Source organism: Sciurus vulgaris (assembly GCF_902686455.1).
Source record: "Sciurus vulgaris genome assembly, chromosome: 7".
NCBI classification, from domain to species: Eukaryota; Metazoa; Chordata; class Mammalia; order Rodentia; family Sciuridae; genus Sciurus; species Sciurus vulgaris.
This window is the reverse complement of record NC_136467.1, coordinates 130,542,182-130,562,606: the sequence shown is the minus strand read 5'-3', so window position 1 is coordinate 130,562,606 and position 20,425 is coordinate 130,542,182. Positions and strand designations below refer to the sequence as shown.

The 20,425-nt window shown below is 53.2% G+C and overlaps 1 long non-coding RNA gene across 1 annotated transcript in view; it reads left to right on the top strand.

The window, feature by feature from the left end:
• LOC306665629 overlaps positions 1-15,987 on the top strand; it is a 70,953-nt gene extending 54,966 nt beyond the window's left edge. The window contains exon 6 of the long non-coding RNA XR_013765095.1: positions 14,818-15,987. This is a non-coding gene — a long non-coding RNA (uncharacterized lncRNA). The remainder of the gene's footprint in view (positions 1-14,817) is intronic.
• Positions 15,988-20,425: the final 4,438 nt, after the last annotated feature.

Sequence of the window (20,425 nt, the reverse complement as noted above, 5' to 3'; positions counted from 1 at the left end):
GTTCAGCGGCTAAGTGGTTGACACCTAATCAGGACTGGAAAGCTTCAGGCCACAAGCAAGAGGCAGAGAACAGGGCCCTGGAGCTTGGCATGACAGTGCAGGACAGGTCTGAGGACCCAGAAGCCCCCTTAGGCCCTGCACAGGTGGGAGCTGTTGGAGGGAAGCATGCTGGGGAGAAGCTCATGGGCTCCTGTTTGGCTTCGGGACCTCGGGAGCTTCTGCCAGCCTGGGGGGCAGGGCTGGAGTCTGGGGCAGGGTGGCTACCTGCTCAGCACCAAGGTGGGTTGGGGTGAGGAATCCCCACCCTGGGGCTGTACCCCTGGGTCTGTGGGATAGCTGTTGAGCCTTTCCTGGGGAAAGGGTTTGTCCCCAGGCCCAGCTCTCAGGACTTGGTAAAACTGGGGAGATTAAGCCAAACTGAGTGCACTTCCCTAAAGTAGGGTTTCTCCAACTGTCCTGAGACTGAGATGTCTGCTAACTTCACTGGGACAGACACCCACACTAGGCCCTGGCCGATGGCCGGTGGCCCTGTCCCTTCTGCCCAGTGCACCCGTGGGCACCACCACTAATTGGCAAGGCCACATTCACCCTCCCTCTCCCTGGAACCTGTTCCTTCAGAGGGGGTGAGGTGCAGGGGCAGTGGTGACAGGTATTGGTACAGCCATCTGGGTCTGCTGCTGTGGAAGCAGCCAAGGCCCCTGCCTGCTGTTCTCATGGCTGTGTGTGCATGTGCGCTTTCCCAGCTCAAACAGACCAGCGGAACTGCACACCACCCTCCTCGTCTTCACCTTCAGCTCCCCAGGTCCATCAGTGCCCTTCAGCATTCCTCAGCACATCATTTCAGTGGTGACCTACAATCCCAGCCTCCGGTGGCCTTGATGCTCTGTCTGTGACTCCATGGTTGTTTATCCCAGTTTCCATTATTACAAAATACTATGACTTCCTCATGTACAGACAAAACCACTTTGACACACGTGCATGTTCAAGGGGTATTTGAAATCCATATTCAAGGGGTTTTAGAATGCTCTAAGTTTTCCCATTCTGTAATTTTTGCAAAACTCTAAGATGCATTTCAGTTTGAAAGTTCACTAAGTGCTTTTTTTAAGTAAAAATATTTTGCTTAGGTTCATGGTTCAAGAACACAGTTTCCATAATTTATTTTGAAGTTAAAATAAGTGTGGCCTAGTCCTATCTGGGTCTTGTAGGTTTGGATTTCTGTCATATTCTCTTTAAAACAGAGGAGGATCTGGGTGCGGTGACGCACGTCTGGAATCCCAGCAGCTCAGGAGGCTGAGGCAGGATGATCTTAAATTCAAAGCCAGCCTCAGAAAAAGGGAGATGCTAAGCAACTCAGCCAGACCTAGTCTCTAAATAAAATAAAAAAATAAGGCTGGGAATGTGGCTTAGTGGGTAAGTGCCCCTGGGTTCAATCCCCAGTACAAAAAAAAAAAAAAATGCAACAGGGGAGACTTTGTCTCTCTCCCTGGCTCTCTCACTGCTGTCACCTGCAGTCCCTCCTAACTGTGTCACGGAGGCAGAGCCCCTTGGTACAGTGTTCCATGCTTTAGGCCCTGGCTTTGGTGGGTAGATGTTACTTAATAGGGTGGTTTGTTTTTGATGGGGTTCGTAGCTGATGGTGAGACCCCAGGAGGTGGGAAGCCCGCAGGGGAAGGAGCAGAGGCATCCACAGCCAAGAGCAAAAGAGGAGGAGGAGGAGGAGGAAGATGAGAGCCTTCCAGGATGCACTCTGTTTATTAAAAATCTCAACTTCAGCACCACAGAGGAGACACTGAGGGAAGTGAGTATCCACCAGGAATGGGGGATGCTCCAGGCTGTGATGAGGGCAGTGCGTCTGCTCTGGGTCCGGCCTGGCTCAGATGGTAGACAGCTTGCCCTGCTGAAAACCTCCCCTGCTATCAGGTGGGGGTGGTCCATGTTCCAAGCACACTTGAAAACAGTTCCCCAACTGCTTCTGTGGTGAGTGGCCCAGAAGTCAATTCTGTGTGTGGCCTGATGGAGCCTGCAGGAGACTCATGAGTGAGGGTGTCCCCACCTGGCACTTCTGGAGGGGTGAGTCTGCACCTGTGAGAGGAGAGCTGGAGGGGCAGGGTAGGGAGCTCCAGGCAAGGGATAGGCAGATGCCCAGTGAGCATGGCAGTCCATGGGGTGCAGGGCCAGGATGGATGAGGGGCCCCTTCTGCTCAGGGGATGGGGTCTGTGAGCTCCCTGCCTCCCCAAATGGGACTCCCTAGCAGAGGTGCTGAATCAAGCACAGCACAGAACAGATGCTCACCAGATTTCCTCCTTAATGGATGAGTGACACAGCTCACAGCCCTGAACTTATCCTGGAAGGGAGATTGTTACAGGATGGAAATCTCTGATTCCCCTTCCTTTCAAAAGGTCCCCTGAGCTCTAAAATTCTATGCAGGGTTCAAGAGAAGAGGCAGTGTCCACCTAACCCACCTCTGTGCCGTGACTGTCCCTAGGTAGGAGGACAGCCACAGCAGTGGAGAGGCCCAGATCCAAGCAGGCAGCATGGCCAGGGGCCCTGGAGCACCTGGTGAAGCACTGACACCCACGTGACTCAGTTTTATAGGAGCACCCTAGCAGTGTCTCAAAGGCAGGTGGCTCTGAACCTGTTAGGCCAGCTCTGGTCCTGTGTTGTCCTTGTCACTCCTGGCATGGTGTGGGACATCACTATTGGATCAGCGTTTCCTGGAGTTGCACAAACGGCAGCTCAAAAATGTCCTCAGAATTGAAGGCCCTGGAGCTGGAAGGTTCAGCCAGGACCATCTAGTTCAACTGGGAGATGGAGCTTCAGAGAGGTTGCCTCACTGTTCTGAGCTCACTCAGCCCATTAGAGCACTGTGGGGAAACACACCCAGATCACAGGACCCTGTCCCAGCACCTGAGTGTGGAGACATGATCAGGGGTCAGTCCTCCCGGGCCTGGATCCTAGTCTCACTCCTTGCTAATGGGAAAGCCCTGCAGCCTTTCTGTGCCTCAGTTTCTCCAGCTGTCATAGAGGCACGAGTGGAACTTTCCCATTGGGTTGTTTTGAAGGTTTGACTAGGACGAGTGAGATCCTCCAGGTAGAGGGTCCCACACCTGAAGCATGAGTCTGCCGCCGGTGTGTGTGAGGGTCTCCACTCCTCCTGCTACCTGTCACTCACTTGGTGGACAGTACTGAGCACCTGCCTGTCTTTGGTACTGAAGACAGGGCCAGAGCCAGAGCCACATGGAATGGGCCTTAGCTGGACTCTAAAGGGAGACAGGAGAAGGGAGGGGAAACCTAGAGTGTGACTTACAGATTTTTAGAATTATTTTGACTTTAAGTACAGAGGGCAGTGAAGTGGTCAAGCCTGGGCTCAGTAGATTCCAAGGCCCTGAACTGACACCAGCTTCTGGGGTCTGTGGCAGACCTCTCAGCTGTTCCAAGGCTTAGTTCTTCCCTCTGTAAGTGGAGGAAGAAAGCAGCCCAGCTGCTGTTTCGAGAGGCCCGGAGGACTGACAAGTTTACTTGGAACAGGCCATCGCTCACCACCTCCAAATGACCCAGGATCTCCATAGGCAGACGTGGGAAGACAGCTTGGCAGGCTGCACAGTGGCTCAGCAGCCCAGGCCCAAGTCCAGTATGTCCAGCTTTGTGACCCCAACTGCCAGCTCCCTGGCCCTTAGCTGCCCATCTGAGGGTGTCTCTGGGTCACTAGGCAGGTGGATGGTGTGGGGCCTGGCACAGGCCCATGCACAGTGAGCAGTGTCCTGCAGTCAGCTCTGCATGCCTCCTGCTTTGTGCCTGCGGGTGGACCCATCTTGACTGGAGATGCTCCCACGCAGGTGGCAGATGCTCCCAGAAGTTGGTGGCTGCATGATCCTCTCTTCCCCAGGTGTTTTCCAAAGTGGGTGCTGTGAGGTGCTGCTCCATCTCCAAGAGGAGCAAAGCAGGTAACCCATGGAAATCTTGGCTGAAAGGAAGTGGTTCCAGAAGAAATGGTACCTGCAGGTGGGGAGGGCAGCCAGGCTTGTCTGAAACAGCCCCTCCTCTCTCTTGGAGACTCGTGCTGTGCAGTCAAAGAGGCCCACGCATCCTAAGCTGTCCAGAGCCTTGCAGGCTGTCACGTGGTCCTGGAGCTGTGCACCTAGTGGGTGGGCAGGGTACCATAAGCACCCAGGGGCTCCCTCCTCCCGAATCCTTCCAGACACAGCAAAAGGACTGATTGTGGGCTTTCCTGCTTCAGTTCCAAGGGAAGTGACCCATACATAGAACTTCTAGATCATTCCATCATGTCATTAATCTGCACCTCCCTGGCCATTAGGTAGTGGGCAGGCAGAGACAACCTGGCCTCTCCCTTCAGCCCTGGGTCTTGTTTCTGACACTCCTGGCTTCCCCTCATTCATGCCCTTGTTCCCTGCAGAACATGAGCAAGGACATGTCCTTTGTCCTTTATCACAGCCATGTACCCCATGCAGCAGCCCTTTGATTCGCGGACATGGTGGGGTGCAGCACAAGTCAAGAGTGACCACTGCTTATTCACTCCCTAACTGGTCTGGACCACCAGGCAGTGAGCGCCAGAGATGCGGTCCCTGTCCCCAGGCACCTGCAGTAGCTGGGGGACATGGGAGCTGGTGGATTCAGCACAGGACCAGGAGGGCTGTGGCAGGTTCTCAAGTCAGAGTGGGACTAGAGACAGGGAGGCTGAGCAGCCTGGTGGCAGAGGCCAAGGCAGGAGGTGCCCTGGAAAGGGAGGCAATTTCCAGCTTAGGAAGTGGTTTTTATGCACTGCAGGGGTTTGGACTGCAGCCTGGTGGGGAACAACTGAGGGTTTTAAGCAGACACTTATGTGCATGAAGTTAGAGGTCCCTTGCCTCTGTCTGCTCAGGCTGCCATGGCAGCAGATAAACCAGGCCACAGGGACACTGCCCCTGTGGGAACCTGCCCTCACCCCTGCGAGCACTCAGCAGCACCTTGCCATGCCACCCATTGTTCATGTTGGAAGCAGCTCTTGGGGTGCCCACTGTCCTTTCCAGAGCTTGTCATCCAGCCAGGCATTGGGGAGAGCTAGGTGGCATCTGGTCAGCTAGGTGCAGCAGGACGAGGCCAAGCTTGGCCTAGGGCTGGTGTGAAGGATGGCTGGTTGCAGGCAGCTGTGTAGCAGCAGGTCATACTGCTAACCCTTGAGGGGCACAAGGAGAGATGGTGGGCAGAGCTTATACAGAATTGGCACATGGGGGGCCAGCAGAGCTGGGTTCTTGGCACCAGCATGTGTTCCTCTCCCTCAGTCCCAGGTCAGCATTTCCTGTGGGCTGATCCCACAGGCACAGAGGCCAGGAGCCAGGTGCTGCTCTTGGCAGAGACCAGCCTCCCAGGCAGTATGGCCCTGCTGTGTCGGAGGGTGAGTGAGCTCCTCTTTCTCAGGAGTATGTTTGATACTCAGGTGCAGATGCCACCAGCTCACCACCCACAGCCTTCTGCCCCCAAACGAAAGCTCTCTGCTCAGAGAGCAAACTGACAGTCACCACGGGACAGGACTGCCTGCCCCCTGCAGTTCTGAGCCACGTTTGGGCTGTTCACAAGGTTTCCTAGCATGCCTGGTCCTGGGACCCTCAGCCTCTGGATAGAAACACAGGTGCAGGGCTCTGCAGGGGAGGCAGAAGTGCAGTTAGAGACCTTGTGCTTTTGAGTGCCCCGTGGGACTCCCCAGCATTACCCCTCTACACCTGACACACACACACACACTGACAGGAAGCAGCGCCCCTGGAGATGCTGCTGTTGCTCTTGCCCTCTGGCCTCCTATTGCCTTGGAGTGGGGAACCAGGCAGAGCCAGGGCACCTTCACCTCCCTGTCAGAATATTAGACCCAAAATCCAGAAGCCAGATCCAAAGGTCAAAAAGGCCCCCAGGTGGCAGCCCTGGGTGCTCAAGACACCACATGGAGGCAGGGCCGTCCAGGTAGAGGCTCCTGCTGGAGAACAGTGGTCAGCCCTGAGTCACTTGCCCCTCCCTCACGAAGGCGGGATCCTATTAGAAAGTTAATTATCACATCAGTAATCTGTTAATTAATAGTCAGTGAACCTCTGCAGCAGATTCGCTGGGGCAACTAGTCATAAATGGCAAGCCTGGAGCTGAGGCCATGTGGGGGCTGGAAAGGGAACTGGAAAGGATCCAAAGCTGAGCCCTGGCTCACTCCATGCTCCCTCTCACAGTGGGCCCCCTGTTCCAGGAGCGTTGACTTCCATGGGGTTTGGATTCGTGGAGTACCGGAAGCCAGAGCAAGCCCAGAAAGCCCTCAAGGACCTGCAGGTAAGTGGGCTGTGAGCCAGGGTCCATGCTGTGGGCCCATCACATCTGAAACTGGGAGCAACCCCTGATCTCCTGTCCTGCTGGGCCCATCCTTTCACCAGTTTTACAGGTGACAATGCCCAAGCAATGAAGAGCCCTCTCAGTCCTCCATGGATACTTTCATTCACTTATTCCACCCACACACTTGTGTTGTGTGCCTAGTTTGTGACAGCACTGTGGTAGGCCTGGGGAGAGCCTTCCTCTTTCAGGTGTGGAGATGGGCAGTGGAGCCATCAATTCACACAAGACAAGATCATGCCGAATGCTCAGTCATGTGACTTCAGAAGTGGGGCTGCCTTAGGCCGAGTGGGCAAAGGGGAGCCCTTTAGGTGCAGATGGCTGAGCTGACACCTGTCCACAAGAAGTGACCTGCACAGAGACCTGGAGGGAAAGCTGTCCAGGAGCAGGGGATGGCATGTGCAAAGGGCTTGTGTCAGGGACTTGAGGGAGTTGGAGGTATAAGCCCCTGAGGGCAGCTGGCAGAGCAGTGTGTGGTGGGTATCAGAGGAGGTGGAGGTGTTTAGGACCAGATTTGCAGGTCACTTAAGAGACTGGATATCAGCCTGAAGGCTGGGTGAGACTGTCAGAGAGCTAATAGCACATGGTGAAGGGTCTCATTTGTGCTTCAGGACAGTTTTCAGCCCCTGTGTGGAGATGAGATGGGAGGATGGTGGGCAAGAAACACTCAGTGGCCAGAAAACAGTAACTTGGGCCAGGGATGGGCAGCAAATGTGGTGGGAGCGGCTGGAGAGTATTTGAATGTAGATTGAATGTCCTGTGCAGATGGAGGAGACAGCCTTCCTGCTGAACCCTAAGTCCGGGGATAAATGGGACCCTTAGAAAAAGGAGGGAGCCATCACCATAGGGAGCACATGATCAGGGGTCTATAGCACCCCCAGGGAGCCGACCTCACTGGCAGTGACCACATCTCCCTCACTGAGGCCCATGTGTCAGGCCCTGCCAAGGCATGGAAGACGGAGAAGCACTTCCTGGTCTTTGGTTAGACACCAGAACTCCCACTCTGTCACCAGCACTGTGCACTGTCAGGTCAGATGCAGCTCCTCAGACACTGTAGTCATCTTCCTCTTGCACTTAGGTCAAGGTACAGTTCAACTCTTTGCACAGACAGCGTACTGCTCAGCCCCAGCTGTGTGCATGTGCGTGCCCACTGAGGATTGCTTATGCAGTGTCAACTGGCTATATTTTCTGGGAGGTTGGAGGGACTTCTGGGGTATTTCACTCAGACAACAGCTTCACCCCCAGGGACAACTGCTTTAGGTGCAGGGCAATGGGCCAGGGATTTGGGGAGCTGCAGACAAGATAACAAGCTGTCTGCAAGCCACAGCAGAAGAGCCCCTGAACCTTCATATGCTTTTAAACAGTGGCCAAGCCTGTGACCTTGAATGCTATAAAGGTCAAGGCTGCTGCAGGGTTCAGACAGAATTTGGAGGCTGGGTCTCTTGTGACCACTGGTTACTGCCTGGCTCTCACCCTGCCATCTTGGGGAATGCCCTTCCATACCTGCAGTCCCAACCCCTTAGCATGGCCTCTGTGAGCTCGAAATCTGTGAGCATGGCCTCTGTGAGAACAACCTGTGTGAGTTTGTCCTCTGTGAGCAAGGCCTCTGTGATCTTGTCCTCTGTGAGCAAGGCCTCTGTGAGCATGGCATATGTGAGCTCAGCCTCTGTGAGAATGGCCCCTGTGAGCTCGGCCTCTGTGAGCACAGCCTATGTGAGCTCAGCCTCTGTGAGCAAGGCCCCTATGAGCTCAGCCTCTGGGAGCACGGCCTGTGTGAGCTCAGCCTCTGTGAGATTGACCTCTGTGAGCAAGGCCTCTGTGAGCTCATCCTCTGAGAGCAAGGCCTGCGAGTAAGGCCTTTGTGAGCAAGGCCTATCTGAGAACAGCCTCTGTGAGCAAGGCCTCTGTGAGCTCGGCTTCTGTGAGCTTGAACTCTGTGAGCTTGGAATCTTTGACAACAATCTCTGTGAGCAAGTCCTCTGTGAGCTAGGCCTCTGTGAGCTCAGCCACTGTGATGTTGGCCTCTGTGAGTTCATCCTCTGTAAGAATGGCCTTTGTAAGCAAGGCCTCTGTGAGTACGGCCTCTGTGAGCTCAGCCTCTATGAGAATGGTCTCTATGAGCACAGCCTCTGTGAGCTCATCTTCTATGAGAAAGGCCTCTATGAGCAAGGTCTCTGTCACCATGGCCTCTGTAAGTACGGCCTCTGTGCACACAGCCACTGTGAGGATGGCCTTTGTGAGCTAGGCCTCTGTGAGCTTGGACTCTGTGAGTTTGGCTTCTGTGAGCACGGCCTGTGTGAGAAAGCCCTCTGTGAGCTCAGCCTCTGGGAGCACAGCCTCTGTGATCATGGCCCATGTGAGGTCAGGCTCTGTGAGCTGGTCCTCTGTGAGTACAGTCTCTTTGAGCTCAGCCTCTGTGAGCACCACCTATTTGAGCAAGCCTCTGTGAGAATGGCCTCTATGAGCATGGACTCTGTAAGCAGGGCCTGTGTGAACAAGGCCTCTGTAAGCTCCGAATCAGTGAGTAAGGCCTGTGCGTGCCCGGAATCTGTGAGTTCAGCCTCTGTGAAAATGGCCTCTTTGAGCTCAGCCTCTGTGAGCACTGCCTATGTGAGCAAGGCCTCTGTGAACTAGGCCTCTGTGAACACAGCTGCTGTGAGCTCAGACTTTGTGAGCAAGGCCTCTGTGAGAAAGGTCTCTGTGAGAAAGGCTTCCTCAAGCACAGCCTCTGTGAGCAAGGCCTCTATGAGCATGGCCTTTGTGAGCAAGACCTATGTGAGCATGGCCATTCTGAGCTCAGATTCTGTGAGCAAGTTCTCTGTAACCAAGCCCTCTTTGAGTAAGGCCTCTGTGCCCACACACTCTGTGAGGATGGCCTCTATGCACATGGCCACTGTGATTGCAGACTCAGTGAGCAAGGCCTCTGTGAGCACAGCCTCTGTGAGCAAGGCCTCGATGAGCAAGGACTCTGTGTGCACAGCCTCTGTGTGTATGGCCTCTGTTCGTGAGAATGGCCTCTGTGAGCATGGCCTGTCTGAGAATGGCCTCTGTGAGCAAGCCCTCTATGTACTAGGCCTCTGTGAACTTGGCCTCTGTGAGCACAGCCCCTGTGAGCAAGGCTTGTATGAGACTGGCCTTTATGAGCACAGACTCTGTGAGCAAGTCTCTTTGAGTAAGGCCTGTGTTAGCAAAGTCTCTGTGAGAAAGGCCTCTGTGAGCAAGGCCTCTATGAGAGTGGCCTTTGTGATTATGGACTCCGTGAGCCCTGCCTATGTGAGCAAGCCCTCCATGAGCTGGGCCTCTGTGATTACGGCATCTGTGAGCTCGGACTCTCTGAGGAAGGCCTCTGTGAGCACAGCCTCTGTGAGCAAGGCCTCTATGAGGAAGGACTTTGTGAGCACATCCTTTGTGAGAATGGCCTCTGTGAGAACTGCCTCTGAGAATGGCCTGTATGAGAACGCCCTCTGTGACGTCATCCTCTGTGAGCATGGCCCCTGTGAACTCGGACCCTGTGAGCTCAGCCTCTGGGGGCACGGCCTCTGTGAGGTCAGACTGTGAGCTTGGCCGCTGTGAGCACCACCTATGTGAGCAAGCACTCTGTGATGTAGGCCTCTGTGAGAATGGCTTCTGTGAGCATGGACTCTGAGGAAGGCCTCTGTGAGCATGGTCTGTGTGAGAAACCCCTCTGTGACTTTGTCCTCTGTGAGCATGGCCTCTGTGAGCACAGCCTCTGTGAGCAAGGTCTGTATGAGCCTGGCCTCTGTGAGCTAGGCTTCTGAGAGCATGACCACTGTGAGCAAGACCTCTGTGAGGACGATCTGTGTGAGAAAGACCTCTGTGATTACTGCCTCTGTGAGGAAGGCCTTTGTGAGCAAGGTCTCTGAGCAAGGACTCTGTGTTCAGAGCCTCTGTCAGCAAGGCCTCTATGAGCATGGCCTCTGTAACCAAGCCCTCTTTGAGGAATCCCTCTGTGAGAACGGTCTTTGTTAGCACAGCCTCTGTGAGCATGGCCTCTGTGAGAACTGCTTCTCTGAGCATGGTCTGTGTGAGAAGGGCCTCTGTGAGTTGATCATTTGTGAGCATGGCCCCTGTGAGCTCGGCCTCTATGAGCCCTGTCTATGTGAGCAAGCCATCTGTGTGCTAGGTCTCTGTGAGATAGGCCACTGTGAGAATGGCCTCTGTGAGCTCAGACTCTGAGTAAGACCTCTGTGACCAACATCTCTGTGAGCAAGGCCTCAGTGAGTTCAGCCTCTGTGCAATCGACCTTTGTGAGCAAGGTCTCTGTGAGGCCAGCTTGTTTGAGAAAGCCCTCTGTGTACGTGGCCTCTGTGAGCACAGTCTCTGTGAGCAAGGCCTCCATGAGCTCATCCTCTGTAAGCAAGCCCTCTGTGAACACAGTCTCTGTGATCAAGGCCTCTGTAAGCTCGGCCTCTGTGAGCAAGGTGTTTGTGTGAAAGGCTTCTGCGAGCACAGCCTCTGTGAACAAGGACTCTCTGGGCATGGCTTCGGTGAGCTTAGACTGAACAGGGACTCTGTGAGCAAGGCCTCTGTGAGCTTGGTTTCTGTGAGAACAGCCTCTATGTGCACAGCCACTGTGAGAACAGCCTCTTTGAGAACGGCCTTTGTGAGAACTGCCTCTGGGAGCATGGCTCCTGTGAGCTTGGCCTCTGTGAGCCCTGCCTATGTGCGCAAGTCGCCTGTGTGCTAAGACTCTGTGATCATGGCCTCTGTGAGCTTGAACAGTGAGAGCAATGTCTCTTGTGAGTACAGCCTCTGTGAGTAAGCCCTCTGTGAGGAAGGCCTCTGTGAGTACAGCATCTGAGAGCAAGGCCTCTGAGAGCTTGGACTCTGTGAGCAAGGTGTCTGTGAAAAAGCCTCTGCAAGCACAGCCTCCGTGAGCATGTCCTGTGTGAAAAGGACCTCTGTGAGTTCTTCCTCTGTGAGCACATCCTCTGTGAAAACCATCTCTATGAAAAAGGTCTTTGTGAGCACAGCCTCTGTGAGAACTCCTTCTCTGAGCATCCCTGTGTGAGAACAACCTCTGTGAGTTCATCCTCTGCAAATTCGGCCTCTGTGAGCCCTGCCTATGTGAGCAAGCCATCTGTGAGCTAGGCCACTGTGAGTACAGCCTCTGTGAGCTCAGACTCTGTGAGCAAGACCTCTGTGAGCAAGGCCTCTGTGAGTTCAGCCTCTGTGCAATCGACCTTTGTGAGCAAGGCCTCTGTGAGAATGGCCTTTTTGAGACAGCCCCCTGTGACCTTGGCCTCTGTGATCATGGCCTCTGTGAGCTCAGCCTCTGTGAGAAAAGCCTCTATGTGCACCGCCACTGTGAGAAAGATCTCTGTGAACACAGCTTCTGTAAGCAAGCCCTCTGTGAGGAAGACCTCTGCGTGCACAGCCTTTGTGAACAAGGCCTCTGTGAGTATGGCCTGTGTGAGAAAGTCCTCTGTGACCTTGGCCTCTGTGAGCACGATCTCTGTGATCTCGGTCTCTGTGAGCAAGGCCTCTGTGAGCTCAGCCTCTGTGAGAACAGCCTCTATGCCTTCAGCCACTGTGAGTATGGACTCTGTGAGGACGATCTCTGTTAGCAAGCCCTCCGGGAGGAAGGCCTCTGTGAGCACTGCCTCTTTGAGCAAGGCATCTATAACAAGGCCTCTGTCTGCATGGCCTCTTGTGTGTATGACCTCTGTGAGCATTATCTGTTGGAGAATGACCTCTGTGAGTTCGTCCTTTGTGAGAAGGGCCCCAGTGAGCACAGTCTCTGTGAACATGGCCTCTGTGAGAATGGCCTTTGTGAGCATGGCCTCTGTGTGAGACTATGATTTCATCCTCTGGGAACATTGCCCCTGTGAGTTCGGCCTCAGTGAGCTCGGGCTCTGTGGGCAAGGCCTGTGTGAGCTCATCTCCTGTGAGTAAGGCCTCTGTGAGCTCATCTCCTGTGAGTACAGCCTCTGTGAGCTCGACATCTGTGAGCTCAGCCTCTGTCAGCATTGCCTATGTGAGCAAGGTCTCTGTGAACATGGCCTCTGTGAGGAAAACCTGTGAGCTCCTTTTATGTGACCTTGGCCTGTGTGAGCCAGTCCTCTGTGAGAATAGCCTCCATAGCATGGCCTCTATGGACTCGGACTCTGTGAGAATGGCCTCTCTGAGCACAGCCACTGTGAGAAACCCTTTGTGAGCTTGGCCTCTTTGAACAAGTTTTCTGATCATGGCCTTTGTGAGTAAGGCCTCTGTGAGCTCATCCTCTGTGAGAATGGCTTGTATGAACATGGCCACTGTGAGCACAGACTCTGTGAGCAAGGTCTCTGAGCATGACCTCTGTGAGCAAGCCCTCTGTGAGGAAGGCCTCTGTGAGCTCCTCCTATGTGAACTCAGCCTCTGTGAGCAAGGTCTCTGTGAGCTCAGCCTTTGTGAGAATGGCCTCAGTAAGCAAGTTCTCTGTGAGGAAGGCCTGTGTGAACACAGCCTCCATGATCAAGGCCTCTATCAGAAGGGCCTTTGTGAGCAAGGCCACTGTGAGCATGGCCTCTGTGAACTCAACCTCTGTTAGTACGAACTCTGTGAGCATGGCCTCTGTGAGGAAGGCCTCTGTGAGCACAGCCTCTGTGAGCATGACATCTGCGAGAACTGCCTCTGTGAGCATGGCCTGTGTGAGAACGGCCTCTGTGAATTTGTCTTCTGTGAGCACAGTCCCTGTGAGCTCAGCCTTGGTGAGCACCATCTATGTGAACAAGACCTCTGTGAGCATGGCCTCTGTGAGAACTGCCTCTGTCAGTACATCCTGTGTGAGAATAGCCTCTGTGAGCTGAAAATGTACAATGTGTCCCAGTCCCACCCTGCTCTGTCCCTTACAGGACATGCTGTCCACTTGCTCCCCTGGAGCACAGATCCAGGGACCCAAGCCCACAGAAGCACACTAGGGATGCTGGGGCCCTGTTGCCATGTCTGGAGGACTCTGTTGATGGAGGCATGAAGCAGTCTAAGGCCAAGCCCTGGTGCTGTTTCTGGACCATCCTTAGTGAGTGCTGGCTGCCCTTGGCAGGGGTGCACCCCTTTCTACTGGACCCCAGCCCTGCCAGGACCTGGACCTATGGCAGGCCTAATCTGGCCTGAGATGGGGCCAGGTGGGAAATGGGAGATCAGATGGGCAGGTGAAGAAGAGAGGAAAAGGGTTGGCCAGTCCTCCTGCCCAGAGAAGACAAGTCCTGCCAAGGACATGGAGCCCCAGAATTGCTGGTCAGGGAGGCACAGAGTGTGCCTGACACTGGCGCAGGGAGCAGGTGTCGTCAGGGACTTTGGGGAGTGCCTATCCTGGGCCCAGCTGTGGCTGGCATCTCTGTCCCCCAGAGTCTTGAGCTGCACCCTCTACATGGGTGAAAGAAGAGGCTGGGCCTCTGGAAAACCGTTGAGTTTGTACTGAGATCAGAAATGATGTATGCACAGTGATAGCCTGGGGAGATGCTCTGCCAGATCCCAGTGGTGCCAGGGAAATCAGCACTGACCTCACTGCTGGGGAGCAATAGCCACATGGTCACTCCCACCTGTGAGCATGTGAGCTCTCTACCAGGGAAGGTGGAGAGACCTGTGTTCATCAACACTGGGATATGCCAGGGGGACTCAGCACAGGACCTCAGCCTCAGCTCAGCAGAAGCCATCTGGGTGCTGCCTTGGGCTTCTGCTGGCTCAGTGGAGGGGCCCAGCAATCTTTGGCAGGTGCTCTGCCCCTCTCTGAAGCTCCTGCCTGCCCACAGGCACTAGGACTCCTGTGGCCCCACTGCCCAGACACCTCCCCTCTGCGTGGGCTCCCCCTCTGTGCCTATGCATCTTAACACTATTCAGCCATCATCAAAGCACACCCCGCCTGACATTTGCTGACCACCCTCTGTAGGCTGCTTTGCTAGGCAGGATTTCAGGCCTCATTCTGAAGAGTGAGTTTTAGCAGATACAGGTGAACAGACAGGTGGAGGCCCAGGTGCCCAGCACCACACCTGCAAGGTCAGCTGGGAGGGGAAGGCTTCCTCTGCACTTGGATCTCAAGCCAACCCACCTCTCAGACTGTCCCTGGTCCAGATGCTTCTGTGTAGCCTCCGTTATGTTCTTTGTTCAGACTATGTTAGACATGAATTCTTCACTTGGAAGAGGAAGTACAGTGTGGCTCTAAGACAAAGTTCATTTTTACAAGATGACATGGAGATCACAATGTCTGTGAATTTGAGACCTTTTTCACTTAGCATTATGCCATGAGCATGTCCCCATGTCATTAGATGCTTTACTGAAGAGACTTTGGATTTATACACAGACCCTTTATGTAAATGTAGTCACTACTTTTAAATTGACTCACTTAAAACCACTGCCTTGATGAAGACTCCATTGTTTTCCCCAGGTTTGATATTAACACTTACAATTCACATTTTTGGTGGTCCAAATCTTAGTGTGTGTCTATTTGATTGCTTCCTCAGGAGAAAACTCAGGAGTTATAATTGCTGATCCAAAAGAGGTAAAGGTCTAGGACATGCCTGAGACATGGAATATCTGCTCTTCTGAGATTTCACACAAAAGGACACACTCATCAGAGAGGTATGGAAATGATGCTTAATTCCTAACAACAGCTGACAACCTGAGTGTTTTGTTTTGTTTTGTTTTTGAAAATCTGCTTTTTTGACCATTTAAAGAATGGCACCTGGTTTAGGTTGTGTTCTCTTGGCAGCTGGTGGGGTTGAACGGTTCTCATATGGTGACGGGATGCATATTAGTCTTTTCTGAATTGCCTATTTGTATCCATAGTCCTTTCTTACATGGAGATACCTTTTTTCTATTGATTTGCAAGTACTCTTTATATATTGAGATAATTAACAGCCTTTTGATACTGCATGTTGTATTTTCCCCAATTTATCATTTTCTCCTATTTTCTAACATGAAAATGGTATGGAAATTTTAGGTTGCCAAATCCATCAAATTTTTCTTTAGTGTTTCTATGTTGATATCATGTTTACAGAAATCTGTTTCCACACCAGATATGTATGTATAAAATATTCTTTCCTTAGTTTCCTATGACTTTGCTGTTGTAGTAATTCATCTGGAGTCTATATAGATATGTAGTATACTACATGTCCAATGTATTTATCTGTTTACAGTTGAGCAGTTATTCTGGTTCAGTCTGTCTCCACTTATTTAAGGTGCAAGTGGCCTTACACTAAAGGGCAGCACAGTCTGGCTTTCTCTTTGCCTGCTCCATTGAACTCTGCCTTGTCTCTGGCACTGAATCAGCCTTCCTGTTTCCTTACCCATGTGAACTTCCACATCCCACTTCATATACATTAATGAAGTTCACAAAACTATGCAGGAAGATTTTTGTGTGGGGGGGAATTTCATTTTGTTTGCTAGTCTATTTGGGGTGAACTGACATCCTTACAGTATATGTCGGATTGTTCATCTAGGAATAGGATGTGCTTTTATTTCATTTGTTTCCTCAGTAAACATATTGCTTGATAAAGGGTATTTTTCATCATGTTTATTGACTTTTGTTTTTATGTCATGTGGTTATTCTGAACAGCTTTTTAATTATTGCTGATGTATAGAAATTTATTATGTTCATAATAGTATTATTTTGCTGCTGACTGTCTACCTTGACACCACAGTTCACATTTCTTGGCTCTTTGTGATTTGCTGTTTGAGAGAGGGGCAGAGGAGAAACCCTTCCTGTTGAAAATAACAACAGTTGTTCTTCTTCCTTCCAAATCCTCCGATTTCAGATGAGGATGGGTGACAAGAATGAGGGTCACATGATGACTTTGCTCTTTGCAAGGTGACCACAAATCTAGGGAAGCACTGGCCACTGATTCTCCATCTTGGACACAAGTCCCTTGTGAAGTTTGGTGGTTTGGGGTACCAGGATTGAACCCGGGGGTACTCTACCACTGAGCCACATCCCCAGCCCTTTGATTTTGAGGCAGAGTCTCCCTGAACTTGCAATCCTCTTGCCTCAGCCTCCCAAGTTGCTGGGATTGCAGACATGTGCCACCACACCCGGCCGTGGTAAAGTTTTAAATACATATTTGGTTTCTGTCCATTTCCACTGGACTTTCCATCCATGGCTCACTAGTACTCCTCGACGTTCTTCCGGCCTTTCTCTATCTTTAAATGCATATGTATCTTCACTCTAGGACTTGAAATGTGTAAATTTGAAGTCTAGTTTCTCTGGCGGCCGTACTTGGTGTTTCTAAGATCTGAGCTCTGCTAGAGTTCTCTGCCAACATCAGGAATAGCTCTCATTGTGCAAGACCAGGGAGGCCTGTCCTTCCTCACCAGAAATGCGCTTGAACATGTCAAGGGAGGTCTGGGGCTTTACAGCAGTAAAGAACCAGTGGGGGTTCCTCTGCATTGGGGAAGCTTTTCCGTCAGTGGTGAAACTGCGTGTATGGTTGCACATTTATGCCAGGAGCACCCCTGCTGTGTACCTCACTCAGGTCCCGTGGGTTTGTTGTGGCACTCCATGCCTGTTTAGAAAGGGCTTGCTGTCTTTCTGAGTACTTATTGTCTGGCACAGTGTCCTGCACCAAAGGCTGCACCCACACTCATCTCCTCAGAGCTGGATCCATTCTTCTCAGGCTTTGGTTCATGTGCCTCAGTGACAGTCTGGACCCTCTGTTTCAGCTGACATGCAGTTTATCCTGAATGCTCTAGCACCTGACAGAGACCCATGCTGCATGAGTCTGGCAGGGCTTCTGGTCACCATGGGAGCTCTCTGCACTTTCTGCTCTTCATGTGTCTAACAGAGCTTCTCTCTGAATTGCCCTGGCCTTTAGCGGGCCCCAGGAAGGGATCCCAGGTCTGCAGCAAGCTCTCCTACTACCAGTGGGCTCCGCTTGCTTCTGTGAAGACCTCAGTCCCCATGTCCCATCTTCCTGTTCCTTGCCAGTCCTTACCCAGTTGCCTTCTGGCAATCTTCCGCTTTACCCCGTCACTTCTCTTAGTCTGTGGCCGGGTGTTACACACTGTCCCTGGCAGGTGTCCAGCTGGCTGGATCTGTGGCAGGTGCGAGACTGACCTGCTGCTCTCTAAGTACAGTCCTGGATATATTGTAAAGCCATCTGTCCCTCTTCCCTTTCCTAAAACGAACCACTCAGCCACTGGAACCTGGGCTCTACCCACCACCTTCTACTGCTGGCCAGTCCATCGTTGGGTCAGGAAGCCCAGGAGGGGTGCAGAAAGAGACCAGGAGAACCTGCTTCTCAGAAGGTCCCAGGGCAGCAGGTGGCAGGGGAGAGCTCTTGAGGGTCTTCCCAGGGCACTGCTAACATTCCAGACCTCAGTGCTCTGCTGCACGCCAGCCCCCATCATTATTCATGCTGGGCCAGTCCATCATGAGTGCTTGCTCCTTGGCTTGGTCAGCAGTGACCCCAAGGACAGGAGGAGCCAAGTGCTTCCCAGACCCCATTACTTCCTCAGCTCTCACAGCAATCCTGGTGCCCACAGATGGGGCGTCTCCTGTGGGCCAGTCTAACCCCTTTTCTGTTTTTCTCTCCTTTACTAATTACTCTGCAGGCAGAAGTTTTCAGCTGGTACAGGAGAATAAATTCTCTGAAATAGGTGGCCAAGTGCCTCTGGAATGCCCCTTGGTTTTAGGAGAGAAAACGGCAACTCCGATTGTGGCCTTGCTGGCTCATGGTGGAGGGGCAGCTCTCACCTCACGCAAGGTCTCCTCAGTGCCTCTATGGTCATGTAGCTGTTTCCTGTAGTCCTCTTGTCCATCCAAGGTCCTGTCCTGGGCCTGTCATCTTGACCCTCAGAGGCAGCCTGTTTTTCAAAGGGAGCTTGTTCCCAGTCCACTGTGAGCTCCTGTGCTCTGCTGGCTCACCTGCCCCAGGCCAGCTGCCTCCTGGCCATGGGCAGCTGTGGTTCATAGCTCTGTCCTGGTCCCAGGGTGTGGCTCAGTCCCAGGCTGCACCTGCACACCCACCACCAGCCCTCCCTGGCCAGGCCCTGCAGCCTGGACTCAGCCCGCCTCTCCCCTGGCCCTTGCTCTCAGCTGCTCAAGACTCAGCCTGAGCACTCAAGCTTTGCCTCAGGCTATGATAAGCCAAGCTGAGATGAGCTCCCTGAAGCAGAGGCCAGCAAAGGAGGGAAAGGCCCAGGACATGGCAGTCACTGCGACAGGGTGTGCTGGGACGTCTCCACACCTAAACGGCCCCCACCATCACAGGCGTGGCGTCACTCTCACCTCCCAAAGCCACACAGCAGTCACTTCCTGGGGTCCCCTCTTGTGTGTATGCTGCATGCATTTTGAGGAGGAAACCATTACAGCAGGAGAGCAAGTGGCCATGGGGTTCCTCTTCCCCATGCAAATGCACACAGTGTGGCCTTAGCCCAGCCCCACCACGTCCTGGGCCCAGGACAAATGTCCTCTATGCCCATAGCGCTCTGGTTTCCTGAGACCCTGCTCCTAAAAGAGGCCTCTGGTTTGCTCCCAGTCACTCTGAAAGGTCCTCCACCTCTGTGTCACAGACCCACTCTCCCCTTGGAGCATGGTTGGGCCTCAGGGAGGTGTGAACTCGATCAGAGATTAGAGAGGTGACCAAGCTGCATTTGTCCCCAGGGCTGACTTCACCTTTGTAAAGCCAGGTCTTGCTTTTGAGAGGCAGGGTCTGTCCTGCCTCCGCATGTTGGCTGGCCTTAGACTCCTTTGACCAATTGAATCTCATGCAGTGACATTGCAGCTCATGGCTGTGCCCTGAGAGGCTCCACGTCACTGCCTCTGTGCCCTGGGTGTGCAGCCCTAGGGCACTGCTCCAAAGCTGGACTGGCTGCTGGGGGCTGAGCACCACGTGGAGAATGACAAAGCAGCTCAACTGACAGCCGGTGCCAGGCAGCGGCCTCTAGACCCAGGAAGAAGGGCTGCACGGGAGCCCAGGCAGGGGAGCAGGGGCCCACCAGCCAGCCTGGTGAAATATAAAATCTTTAAGTGGCTGGTTTGGGGGTGAGTTGTTCTGTAGTGACACCTGACTGGCAGAGGTGTGGAGACTGAGTGGAGGCGATGCCATAGAGGCCTGAGCTACTGGCGCTCCATGGTGCAGTGATGTCTGGACCTTCCAGTGGTTTCTCTCCCACGAGCTCCTCCACAGCCCTGTGAAAGCATGTGGGGCTCAGCAGCACATGTCTCAGGCACAAGGTGACTGAGGAGGGGCCACCAACATCCCAGCCTGGAATCCTCTTGCAGAAGACAGAGACTACAGAGCTCAGGGCAAACAGCACAACAGGCTGCCTTCACCATGCAGAGCTGAGGGCAAGGGATGCTGGTGTGGAAAGTGTCTGGTGCAGGTGCCCTTGGAGTCGCCTCTGTACTCAGAAGCATTCAGGCCTCTCAAGCCCATGAATCATTGGTTAGACTATCAGCCAGTGAAGGGCGCAGAGGCTCAGTGGTGCTCAGCAGAAGCTGGGAAAGCCTTCCCCACCAGGCCTGGGAGGCAAAGGGAGAGGAGGCCTTGGGAGTTTGGGCCCTAACAGAGCAGTTGATTTGTTTTGCCCATTCAGCTCCGTGATATTAAAATGTAAGTAAGCCTTTGCGTGTTTGAAGATGCATCTGAACACACTCACTTGCATAGAAAGGCCTCTCTTAGGTTGACCTTTTCCAGAAGTGTATTTGCATTTTGAGCCAAGACTGTGCCTGACCCACCCTAAAGATTGAGAGGAGCCCAGTGGGTGAGCTGAGGACAGATAGGCCCTGAGTGATCCCGGGCCTCAAGGGTAGAGGAGGTCAGACCTGGCCCTGCCCTGTGAGTGTGCAGGGGGTGGGTGTGGCCAGAGACAGATGTGTGGGCTGTCTCAGCAGCACAGGAATGTCCTGCTTGAAGAAGAGGGACTCAGGTGCTTGGAGCTGGGTGGGAGCTGATGTGCTGTGGGTGTTCCTCCGTGCTGGCTGCCTCTGGGGACATGTAGACAGAGAAGGAAAGGGAATGAAGCTCTAGCCTTGTCCATAAACCCCATGAACAAAGTGCTCTGTTTGGAAGGATTATTTCTCCTGGGAAGCCTCCTTGGGTTGGGTTGTGGTTGCTCTTCCAGGGGCAGCCG